We start from the raw sequence: 12145 nt of genomic DNA, 5'->3' as shown, positions 1-12145 counted from the left end.
TCTGCAAGGAATCCCCAGATTCCAGGTATAGTTTTAATTTCCCTCATTATGCAGCAGCAACTCAATTTCACCTTGATAATCAGGATCAGTCACTCAGCGAGTAGAGTGATCCCTGTTTTTGCTTAGTGGTTCAGTAGCAGAGTGTAACAGTGTAGACGGGTACTCCCACATCTGGGGTTGTTGTTCAGCTAGACCAGTGAACATCGCACCGAATCGGGCTGAAGAGGAGAAAAGGATTTATTTACCCTGGCAGGAAGGCAAGGGAGATTTCCCAAATCAGCCCTCCACTCCCACTCTCATAGTGATTTTTCCAATTGGCTTTTTAAAGTATTTTTTATTGATATGTATTCACATACCATGTAGTCATCCAAAATATATAATCAGTGGCTCACAATATCATCATTTAGCTGTGTATTTATCATCATAACAGATTTTTTTTCTTTTTTGTGAAAAATAACATGTATAAAAAAAGCAATAAATTTCAAATCACACTGCGACAATTAGTTGTAGAACAGATTTCAGTTTGGTATAGGTTACAGTTCCACAATTTTAGGTTTTTATTTCTAGCTGCTATGAGGTACTGGAGACTAAAAGAAATATTGATGTACTGATTCAGCACTCATACTCATTTGTTAAAGCTGAACTTCTCTGTAAAACTATCACCTTTGCTCTTTATCTCACCCTTTAGGGGTATTTGGGCTATGCCCATTTTAACTTTTTCATATTGGGAGGGGCTGTTGATAATATGGGATAGGGAGATGGAACTAGTTGATGTTCTGGAAAGGCTGCATTTCAGGACTTATCTGGTCCAAGGACCCATCTGAATGTTGCAGGTTTCTGAAAAGTTACCCTAGTGCATGGAACCTTTATAGAATTTCATATACTGCCCTAGATATTCTTTGGGATTGGCAGGAATGGTTTTGGTTGGGGTTTGGCAAACTATGGTAGGTAGCAATGTCTAACTGAAGCTTACATAAGAGTGACTTCCAGAGTAGCCTGTCAACTTTATTTGAACTCTCGGCCACTGATACCTTATTTGTTATGCTTCTTTTCCCCCTTTTGGTCTGGATGACACTGTTGATCCCACAGTGCCAGGGCCAGGCTCATCCCTGGGAGTCATCTCCCATGCTGCCAGGGAGAGTTTAATCCCTGGATGTCATGTTCCATGGGGAAGGGCAATGATTTCACTTGCAGAGTTGGGGTGAGAGAGAGAGAGAGAGAGAGAGAGAGAGAGAGGCTGCATCTGAGCAACGAAAGAGGTCCTTCGGAGATGACGCTTAGGCATACCTATATGTAGATTAAGCTTCTCTGCTACATACATAAGCTTCATATGAGCAAACCTCAAGATCAAGGGCTTGACCTATTGATTTGGGAGTCCCTAATGTTTGACATAGTGTCAGGGGTTTCCCCGGTGGTAAAGTTTAATTGTTCCATCTTTTTTACTCCCATCCCTCAAGAGACTTTGGAATACTTTTTGATTATCTGCTTATTATACTCTGGGGTGTATCCAGGCATTGCATTAAGCTATACAGGATTGAAGGCTCTCCTTTTTATTCTGGGCTCCCTGTGTTTGGGTTGTTTAAATGATCTATCCAGACAGGTTGAGTTATTTTATGTGCTACAGAAAATTTAGGTTCTGGACAAAATAAACCTTTCTACTGTTGATCTCATAGAGTAGGCGGAGTTCTAAAATCTGGACAATGCCTTCCTTGCCCCTGTATTCTGAATTATCATCCAAGTACTCTTAACCCTGTTCTCCCCAGGGTCCTCTTCCTCCCCTGTCCAGTGCTCCCCACCTCCCCAGTCTCTGGCTGCATGGAATGTCCATGAGATGGACAAAAGCTTCAGGCTCTTTAAGGAAAGGAATGAATGTCCTTCCCAGAGTTGACTGGCCCCTTCCTTGGGGATTTTTAAACTCTTCTCCTCCTGCTCCTCCCTGAAGAAACCAACAGGGCAGGGGCCCTCCCATGCAGATAATACTTTCTTGCTTTCCCAGTTGTTAGCCTACTCAGAAAGGGCCCTTGAGGGACCAGTAGAGTCCTGCACATGGGCAGACATATGGTCTCTTTTCCTCTTTTTGGAGCATTTGAGGCCAGATCTCTATAGCATGTGATAAACATTTTGCTGCTTGGCCCTTTCTAGATCTCTGCATTTAACTTGGAGAAAGCTGCTGTCCCACACTGTTTGGCAGTTGGTGGTGTTCTAATAGGTTCATGTGTGCGTACCATCAGCTACCCTGGAGGCCCTGCTGGGTGGGGATTATGTTTTCTATGTTTTGTGAAACCCCTGGGTTCACATGTGCTGGTCTTGTAGGGTCCCGGAGTCACTCTGCCTGCCCATGGGATTGCTGGCCCACAGTGTAGCCTGGCTTCCACCAGCAGGGAAACTTGACTGTAAGAGGAGAGAGAAGTAAGTTCTGTCTTGTTGCCATGTGGTGTCTGGCCATCTAGGGTCAGGTCTAAAAATAACATAGTGAATTAGTCAGGATTAGATTTGACTGCAGTAATAGAAAAGGCCAAATAGCAGTAGTTTATACAAGATGGAAGTTTATTTCTACCTCCTGTCCCAGGCCAGAGTTTTGCAGTCACGGCCTGATGTGGTTCTGCTCCATGATTCTTTTGGGAACTTGATTTTCAACATTCCTGGGGTGTGACTCATGTGCTCAGGGCTCAAGATGGCTGCGGAACTTCAGTCATCACATCTGTATTCCAGGCAGCAGGATGGAGGAAGGAAAGAAAAGGGTTTCCTACGGAAGGCTTCTGGATGTGACACTGTTCCTTCTGTTCCATTAGTTAGAACAGTCACATGGCTCTATGTAGCTGCAGGGGAGATAAGGAATGTCATTTTGGTACTGAATGGCCATGTGCTCGGTTAGCTGTCTCTGCCCTTCTTAGTGTATGTGTTCTCTGCATCTGTTTTAATATAAACTGCAGGAACGGGAGATGAAGGCATTGTGGGCCTTTTAATCAAATCCGAGGATGCTCCCGGGCTGGGAAGCAGGAACAGAGCCCCAGGGACTGCACAGTCTCACTGGGAGATTTTCCAGGGGTGAGGTCAGTCCTGCCTTGGAGCTGGAAAGCCCCATGCCCGAGGCCAGGATTGGAGAGGAGGGACTGAGCCCAGGGATAAGGACCTTGAAAATGCTAGGAAAACAGCTCAGTACAAGCTGTGAGAATAAGGGAGGTGGTGGCCCTCTTCTCTGTGGTGTCAAGGCCTTCCAGGAAAGTGTGGTCAGTGTCTTACGTGCTGTGGTGTGAGGGAGAGGTAAAAGCTTGCCCACGGGATAGTGGCCAGGAAACCTGGGGACTCAGAGGTTTGAGAAAAACGAGGGAGCGCTGCAAGGGCTGGGACCCAGAGGACAGGATGCAATAATCGAATGGCTGCTCCAGGAGAAGGTGAGACCAGAAGCTGTGGCTGCACGGACACCCCCTCCCAGGGTGTCCTGTGGGGGCACGTCTTTGGATTCTTCAAGAGAAGCCAGAGATCTGGATTTTTGTTTGAAATGTCTTGCTTTTTAAGTGCTGGCAGCTAATTACAGCTAATTACATAATATATACAGCATATATATTATGCTGTATAAGCAGATTGCACGTGAGACCACTTTTGGCCTGAGGATTACACATTTTTTGCCCTTCAAAATAGGTAAATTCTGAGTCTTCAAGGAGAGAACCAGAAGGAATGTGTGGAAAACTAGCTTCTCCAAAGACAGAGGTTTGCTTTCTTTTTTGTATGCTATATGGCCTACATACATTTCATTTCTTTTTCATTCTTTTTCCATGTGAGTATCTGGTTATCACAGCACCATTTGTTGAATTTTTGTTTATTGGTTTGTTTGTTTTTTGGGAAGTACATGAGCTGGGAATCGAATCCGGGTCTCCCACATGGCAGGCAAGAATTCTACCACTGAACTACCGTTGTACCCTGGTTTGCTTTCTTTTTGAATTAAAAAAAATCATTAAAAAAATGTTTTTCATCTTGCCTTTTTATTTGAAAAAATTCAAACCTATAGGAAAGTTGAAAGAAAAGTACAGCAAACACATACCTCTGTGCCCTCACCTACTGGGAACATTTTGCTGCACTTGGCCTCTCTCTGATCTCCTCTAAACCATATGAAAGTCTTGGCCATCAAGATGTTTCACCTCTGAACACATCAGCTTCTTTCTCCTAAGAACAAAGACAGTCTTCTCTTTCCCATGATATCTCACACCTGAGGACGTTAATTTAATGTTCCAGCATACAATCCATATTCAGATTTCTCCAGTTGTCTCCCAAATGTCCTTTAGAGCCTCTTCTCCCTTCCCCAATCCAAGATCTCATATAAGGCAGAGTTTTTGTCAGTGAGTTGCCTACGTGGGGGGGGGGGTGCTCCAGCCGTAGAGGGGGCACCCCTGCACTTGGATGCATACCAGGAGGGGGGCTGGAAGGGGCCCTTCTTTTTCTTCCTGTGGTCCCGAGTTCAAGGAACCTACAGGCCACTGCTGGGCGGCCAGCACCTGGTGACCAGGTCTTCACTGGCTGCAGTGCAAGGTCTGGCAGGTGAGTAGAGAGGAGGCTTTTTCCTTCCACCCACAGCTTCTTCCAGCGCAGCAGGTGATCTGCACCCCATCAGCCCCCCACTCTGCTGCTGGCCCACTCATTTCCCATCTGCTGCCGCTTCTCGGCTGGTGGTCCTGTGGCTTGTCTTTTCCCATCCACTGCCTGTTCCACGCCCATCCTAATGTGTGACAGTGATGGCAGCACCTCCCTGTCAGAACTCAGAAGCTTCAGAGGCTCTTCATTGGTTGCAGGCTGAAGTTCTGAGCCCAGAAGTCAAAGCCCGCCCCACCATGACAGCTCATCTGCTCAGCACACGGCAGTATTTCTAAACATCTCTCCATCTTATCTTTTTAACTTAAATCTTTATTCAACTTAGGAAAATCATTTTTTTAAATGTCATATATATATGCATATACATATATATACATGTGTACATACATGGAAGTGTATATATAATTTAGCAGGTGACACTCTCCTATGATCCCACCCCCTTGAGAGAGAACCACACTTAGTTCCTGTTTATTTTATTTTGTTTTTAAAATAAACAAAAAAAAATCTCATCCTCGTTTTAAAGAGGAGGCTGAGGGGCAGGGGTTAAGAAAGGATAGGCCTGGTGTCCCCACAGCAGAAGATGAGGTGACCCCGCCTCGACCGAGATGTGCAGTCGGGGGAAGTGGCCCACTGGGACCTGCCAGCCATTTTCCCTGCTCTACAGGGGGTGGGGTGAGGGGTTGGAGTCTGTGTGACCCTCCAGGGTCATTGTTGATAGCAAAGAAACCCTGAGCTTGAAAGTGCTCTGGGAACTACCGAATGGGTCTCCATCGAGCCAAGACATTGAAAGGTCCTCCCGGCTGTTGCATGGAGAGATGGGATTGTTGGGGGACAGGCAGGAAGGAGAGAGATGGGCTGGAGGCTGTCACAGTTGGTCCAGTCAGGACTGGACAGTTGGTGCTGTCAGTGGCCTAGACTGGGTGGTGGCTGAGGAGTGGAAAGGAACTGGACAGACAAGTGGAGTCTGCAAACCTGTCCTTCTCCTGCTGGGAAAACCGAGCTTCAGAGAAGGGAGAGAAATTGCCTCAGGCCCGGGAGCAGAGCAGGACTGCAACTGGGGTTTCCTGGTTCTTGGTTAAAGCCAGGAGCAGACAGAAGCACAAGTGCCTTCTTGGACAAAGACGAATAAGGGGAGTCAAAATTGTGTGTTATACCCAGGGCTTTATCTGAGATTCTACAAAGAGTCCATGCCACTGGGATTACTTTATAGAAACCTACAACCTCCAAACAGATTCCTAGACCAAATAAGTCCTGAAACCCACAGGGGCCGGCTTCTCCTGAACATCAGCTAGTTCCATCCCACATCCCATATTATTGACAGCCCATTACATCATGAAAAAGTTAGAATGGGCATAGCCCCAGTACCCCTAAAGAGTGGGAGAAAGATCAAAGGAGAAGATAGAATAATACAGAGAAGGTAGGATTTAACAAATGAGTCTGACTGCTGAATATTGATATTTTAGTCTCCAGTGTCTTAGAGCAGCTAGTAGTAAAAACCTAAAGTAGAATTGTAACCTGTACCAAACTCTGAAATCTGTTCTACAACTAATTGTTATGGTGTGCTTTGAAATTTATTGGTTGTTTGTATATATGTTATTTTTCATGATTAAAAAAAAATGTGTGTTATAAAATAGGGTGGCTGCCTTGACCTAGCCCCGACCCTGGCCTGGTGTCTGCCCTGAGAGCGCACACAAGGGCCGAGCCCACGGGTCCCTCATTTGTTTTATGGATGGTGCCGGAGCGAGGCTTCCGGTCCTTTTTGGGAGGTTCAGATCTGGTGCCAGGAAATGGGCTGCCCGGGGGATGTGGGGAAGGGCTGGGTCCACTTGGGCTGATGGAGGTAGGGGGACAGTACTGAGGGCAGAGGGTGGGTTTGAGTGACCTGCTGGGCTGCGCAAGTGTCGCCTTTTTCATCCTTGCACCGGTTCACTTCCTCACTTAATTTATCCTTATACAGTCCAGTGAGGGGAAGCCCTGTTATGTTCACCACTTTACAGTTGGGCAAACCAAGACTCAGAGAAGTTAAGCCCCGTGCCCAAGGTCACATACCTGAGAAGTGGCAGAGATGGGATTCAGCCCTGCTTTTGGCCCCAGGCCCCCTGCTTCACAGGCACCCTGATACTGTGTCTCCTAAGTAGGCATGAGGACCTTGGAAAGTCACTTACGGCTTCTGCGAGTCCCAACTTTCATTTCTGTTGAATAGGAATGATAGCACCAACTTCCGGCAGTTTCTCCCTGCCTCTAACATGTTTATTAAGTTCTTACCTGCAACAAGCATTAGGCTCCGCTCTGAGGCCCTGAGATGGCCTTGGGGTGCCCTCAAGGAGCCACTGAGGACCATGGAGGACTTGAGACTCTGGGTACTATTGTCCAATGGAAATAAAATACAAACCACACGTGCAACTTTAAATAGCCACATCAAAAAAATCAAACAGTTGAACTTAATTTAATAGCATATTTTATTTAACCCCAAGTATTATCCTTTGAACATGGAATTAATAGGATAAATTATGAATGAAATATTTTACTGTGTATTTCAGTCTTAGAAATCTGGTGTGTGTTTTATACTTGCAGCCCATCCCAGGGTGGACCCGCCACATTTCAAGTGCTGATCTCCACCTGTGGCTGCTGGGGCCTGATCACACAGCAGGACTCCAGAGTCTAATTGATTAGTACCCCTGGCCTCCGCAACATTTGGTAACAGCTGACCTCCACGGAGCACTCCATGGCCCTGTTCTAAGGGCTTTGCATGCATGGGCGGACTTAACCTTCCCATCGACCCTATGAGTGAGGAAGGCACTGTTATTGTTCCCATTTCACAGAAGTGGCAAGATGGCATGTCTGTGTGGGACTTTCTCAAATGCCTTTGCAGCTGCAGCCTCGATTCAGTGGCTTCATGGCTGGCCACTGAGGGCTGCTGTGGTGAAATGGGGCACGGTGTCCCTGATCTCGCCACTGAAACCAAAGTCAGGGGAAACCGTGTCTCTTTGTCTCTGTAGGAGGCTGTGTCTGGCTGAGGGTGGAGTGGGTTAGAACACTGAGTGGGAGTCACACAGATCCAAGAGGGAGTAAGTTACATGAAGAAGTGGCCAAAATGCCCATGGTCTGCACTCCTATCATATTACCTTCTCTTTCCCAGACCAGGGCTATGGCCTCTCGGGGAGTTCCTTACAGTGAATTGACTGAGGAAGAGAAAACTCGGGCCTGGTTTAAAGATGGTTCAGCCACCCAAAAGTGCACAGCTGCAGCATTACAACCCCTTTCTGGGGTGTCCCTGAAGGACAGTGGTGAGGGGAAATCCTCCCAGTGGGCAGAACTTCGAGCAGTATACCTGCTTGTTCATTTTGCTTGGAAGGAAAACTGGCCAGAGGTGCATTTGTATACTGACTCAAGGGCTGCTGCTCATGTTTTGGCTGGATGGTCAGGGACTTGGAAAGACCATAATTGGAAAATTGGTGACAAAGAGGTCTGGGGAAGAAGTATGTGGATAAACCTTTCTGAACGGGCTAAAAACATGAAGATATTTGTGTCCCATGTGAATGCGCACCAGAAGGTGACTTCAGCAGAGGAAGGTTTTAATAATCAATTGGATAAGATGACCCATTCTATGGATACCAGTCAGCTTCTTTCCCCAGCAACTCCTGTCATTGCCCAATGGGCTCATGAACAAAGTGGTCATGGTGGTAGGGATGGAGGTTATACCTGGGCTCGGCAACATGGACTTCCACTCACCAAGGCTGACCTGGCTACAGCCACTGCTGAGTGCCCAATCTGCCAGCACAGAGACCCACACTCAGCCCCCAATATGGCACCATTCCCAAAGGTGACCAGCCAGCTATATGGTGGCAGATTGATTACGTTGGACCATTCCCTTCATGGAAGGGTCACTGATTTGTTCTAACTGGAATAGACACATACTCTGAATATGGGTTTGCTTTCCCTGCATGCAATACTTCTGCCAAAACTACCATCCATGGGCTTACAGAATGCCTTATCCATCGTCATGGTATTCCACATAGCATTGCTTTGGATCAAGGAACACACTTCACAGCAAATGAAGTGCGGGAATGGGCACATGCTCATGGAATTCTCTGGTCTTGCCGTGTTCCCCATCATCCAGAAGCAGCTGAATTGATAGAAAGATGGAATGGCCTTTTGAAAACTCAATTACGGTGCCAACTAGGTGGCAATACCTTGAAAGGCTGGGGTAATGTTCTCCAGGAAGTTGTATATGCTCTGAATCAGCATCCGCTGTATGGTGCTGTTTTTCCGATAGCCAGGATCCATGGCTCCAGGAACCAAGGGGTGGAAATGGGAGTGGCACCACTCACTATTACCCCTAGTGATCCACTAGGAAAATTTGTGCTTCCTGTCCCTGTGACCCTGAGCTCTGCTGGTCTACAGGTTTTAGTTCCAAAAAGGGGAGTGCTTCCACCAGGAGAAACACTGATTCTATTGAACTGGAATCTAAGACTGCCACCTGGTCACTTTGGGCTACTCATGCCCCTGGATCAACAAGCCAAGAAGGGAATTGCATTATTTTCTGGGGTGACTGACCCTGACTATCAGGGGGAAATAGGACTGCAACTATACAATAGAGATCAAGAAGAGTTTTCTTGGAATATAGGAGATCCCCTAGGGCATCTTGTAGTACTACCATGCCCTGTGATTAAAGTCAGTGGAAAACTGCAACAACCCAATCCAGGCTGGATGACCAATGGGTCTGAAACTTCAGGAATGAAGATTTGGGTCACCCCACCAGGCAAAGAACCACGGCCAGCTGAAGTGCTTGCTGAGGGTAAAGGGAACATGGAATAGGTAGTGGAAAAAGGTAGTGATAAATATGAACTACGACAACGTGATAAGTTACAGAAACCAGGACTGTGATGGTGTTTCGTTCCTGTTATACTATTTAAGTTGTAAGATATCAAGTTTAAGAATGAATATTACCCAAGGACTTGTACCCTATTCTGGAGTGAGTTACTGTGTTTCCAGTTATATGTAGGACAATTGAGTATTATTAGGTGAAAGGAAAAAAAAGTGTGTTTTAATGTTTTTTATTTAGAAATTAGGTATGGTATAAGGTGATATATATAGCTGCTAAGTTGACAAGGGGTGGACTGTCATGGTCAGGTTCAGGTGTCAACTTGGCCAAGTGGTAGTACTTGTTTGTCTGGTTGGGCAAGTGCTGGCCTGTCTGTTGCAATGAGGACATTTCATAGGATTAGATCATGATCACGTCAGCTGCATCCACAGCTGATTCCATTTGGAATCAGCCAAAGGGGAGTGTCTTCTACAATGAACGATGCTGAATCTAATCATGGGAAGCCTTTTAAGGAGGATTCAGAAGAGACAGGCTCTATTCCTGCTTCGGCTGGCGAGCCTCTCCTGTGGAGTTCATCCAGACCCTCCATCGGAATCATCGGCTTCACAGCCTGCCCTGCGGATTTTGGACTCTGTGTTCCCGTGGTCACGTGAGACACTTTTATAAATTTATAAATAAATTCTGTTTCTCTAGAGAACCCTAATACAGACCCCTTCTCAGTATAGTGTTTTGAAGTGCATAAAACAAAATATATGGGATTATGAAGGAGATATAGTTCAGTGAGAGAACTATCAAAATGCTACGAGACAAATTTGCAGTATGGTAATATCTGCCCTTAGTTGTTACTGCATTGCCATCAGGCTAACTAGAGTTAGGTTTTGGTTTCAGAGACACGTCAGTGACGAGGCCATTGTGCTCAGCTTCTAAGAACAGGAAACTGGAGCGTGTCTGTGACGGGCATGTGCAGGTCAGGCTGGACACCCAGGCGGTTGCGGTTTTGGGGGAAACTCTTTGGATGGTTCCGAGGGTTGAAGGGCTTGGTGTGCACATGGAATTGCAGCTTCCTCATCGCTCGCTTTATAAGGCGAGGGGAGGCTTCTCTTGAGGCTCATCAGAATTCCTCTGGCTGGCTGAGTTGCACTCAGTTGTGGGAATCTGGGATTCTGCCATCTGGGGCCTGAACAGCTGCTCAACGTAGGGTTGCCTGAAGGTTGACCAGTTATGCCACCCAAGCACCTGTGGGCAGGGGTCTGTGACTGCTGCTGTTTCTAAGGGGTGATGAGTGCAGGTGACGCTTCTAGATACCTGCAGCCATTCTAACGCCATATGAAACCGCCTGGGTGTTCTCTGGGCATCTAGGTCCCAGGATCTGCAGACACAATAGGGTGGCCTTCACTCACAATCGAAGGAAATGCTAGATTTTAGTTACATGTTAGAAAATAATGGCATGATTATTTATCCATCCAGGCTCAGGGACCCTCTTGGCTCATCCCAATCGTGCCTCCCACCACGATATCCCCCCTAACAGAGGTCCGAGCACTAGGGGCCCTGTCTTCCTCCTGCCCTTGCTGACCATTGCCCTTGGGCAGTGGGGGGTGGCCACGAGCACTGACTATCTGAAGATCCAGATCCACCTGGAGCTGGAAGGGGCTTTCAAATCATCCCATACCGTACTGTCATTTTACATCCGGGAGCCTGAGGCCCAGAGAGGGGAAGGAAGTTGCCCAAGGCCCCACAGCGTATGACCAGCAGGGTGAAGGCTCTTGAACTGGTATGACTCGCTCTGGGTGGGATCGAGAGAAGTTTTAGGGTGAGAACTGCAGGGTGAGAAGCCTGGGGACCCCTGGAGTCATGACTTTCCTTAGACACTTGGGAGGCAGGCTCAAGTTTCAAAGGGTCCTGACCTTCCCCACCCCCAGCTGCTCTTGTGTGCCCCACAGCCTGCAGCTGTGCACATGTGTGTTATCTCCGGGGCACCGGCTGGGGCCTGTCACTGCCTGGGGAGCTCTGAGAGGTGAGGGGTGCCCCAGCTGGAGTTGGGGATGATGACGGGAGGACAGACAGAGGTCCCAGCCCAGGCCTTTGGGAGTAAGCTCTGGGGCCTGGCCTCAGCCTGGGCAGCTGTGGACAGCTGTGGCATCCTGCAGCCCTTCACCACTGCTCCGGTTCCCACACAGGCCTCCTTGGCTCAGGCTGCTGGGAGGGGTCTGGGAAACTTTGGTGAGCGGGTGTCTGGGGCCTATGGGGCAGGCGAAATGGAGAGTTAAGTTCCAGCTCTGCTGTTGGCCAGCTGGGGTCCACTGTGGAGCCCCTTTTCCTCTGAGCTGCCTGTGCTTCTGTCTGGGACTATAGAGGCTCATTCCCTCCACCTTCAACCAAAAAAAAGAAAGAAATTGAACAGTGTGTGGAGAGCCTTGGCGATGGGCCCTGTAAACACAAGGTGTGAGTGTTAATGAAGCCATCGTGCTGGCTGCTGGGAATTTTCAAGGATGACAAGGCTGGGTGGGAGAGAGGAAGCCCACTCCAGAGCGAGAGGGGTGGTGGTGGTTTGGGAAGGGATGGAGGAGCTGGGGGCCCTCATTTTGGGGAAGGCGAGACTGGGAACACAGATGTGAGAGAGGCCTGGGGAGTACCCGCCTTTGATGCAGGGTATGGGGGAGACGGCGGGCGCAGGTAGCCCAGCCTCAGGCTGACCTTCTGACCCTGCTTCAAGTCTGTCCCCAGACCCCACTG

At 47.8% G+C, this 12145-nt stretch overlaps 1 protein-coding gene across 4 annotated transcripts in view; it reads left to right on the top strand.

The window, feature by feature from the left end:
* The window catches only part of PALD1 (phosphatase domain containing paladin 1), an 87741-nt gene that overhangs the window by 26650 nt on the left and 48946 nt on the right, over window positions 1-12145 (top strand). The gene's annotated exons all lie outside the window — the stretch shown is intronic.

This window comes from Tamandua tetradactyla, chromosome 13 (genome assembly GCF_023851605.1).
Source record: "Tamandua tetradactyla isolate mTamTet1 chromosome 13, mTamTet1.pri, whole genome shotgun sequence".
NCBI classification, from domain to species: Eukaryota; Metazoa; Chordata; class Mammalia; order Pilosa; family Myrmecophagidae; genus Tamandua; species Tamandua tetradactyla.
The sequence above is the reverse complement of the archived record's forward strand: the minus strand, read 5'-3'. Positions and strand labels throughout refer to the sequence as shown.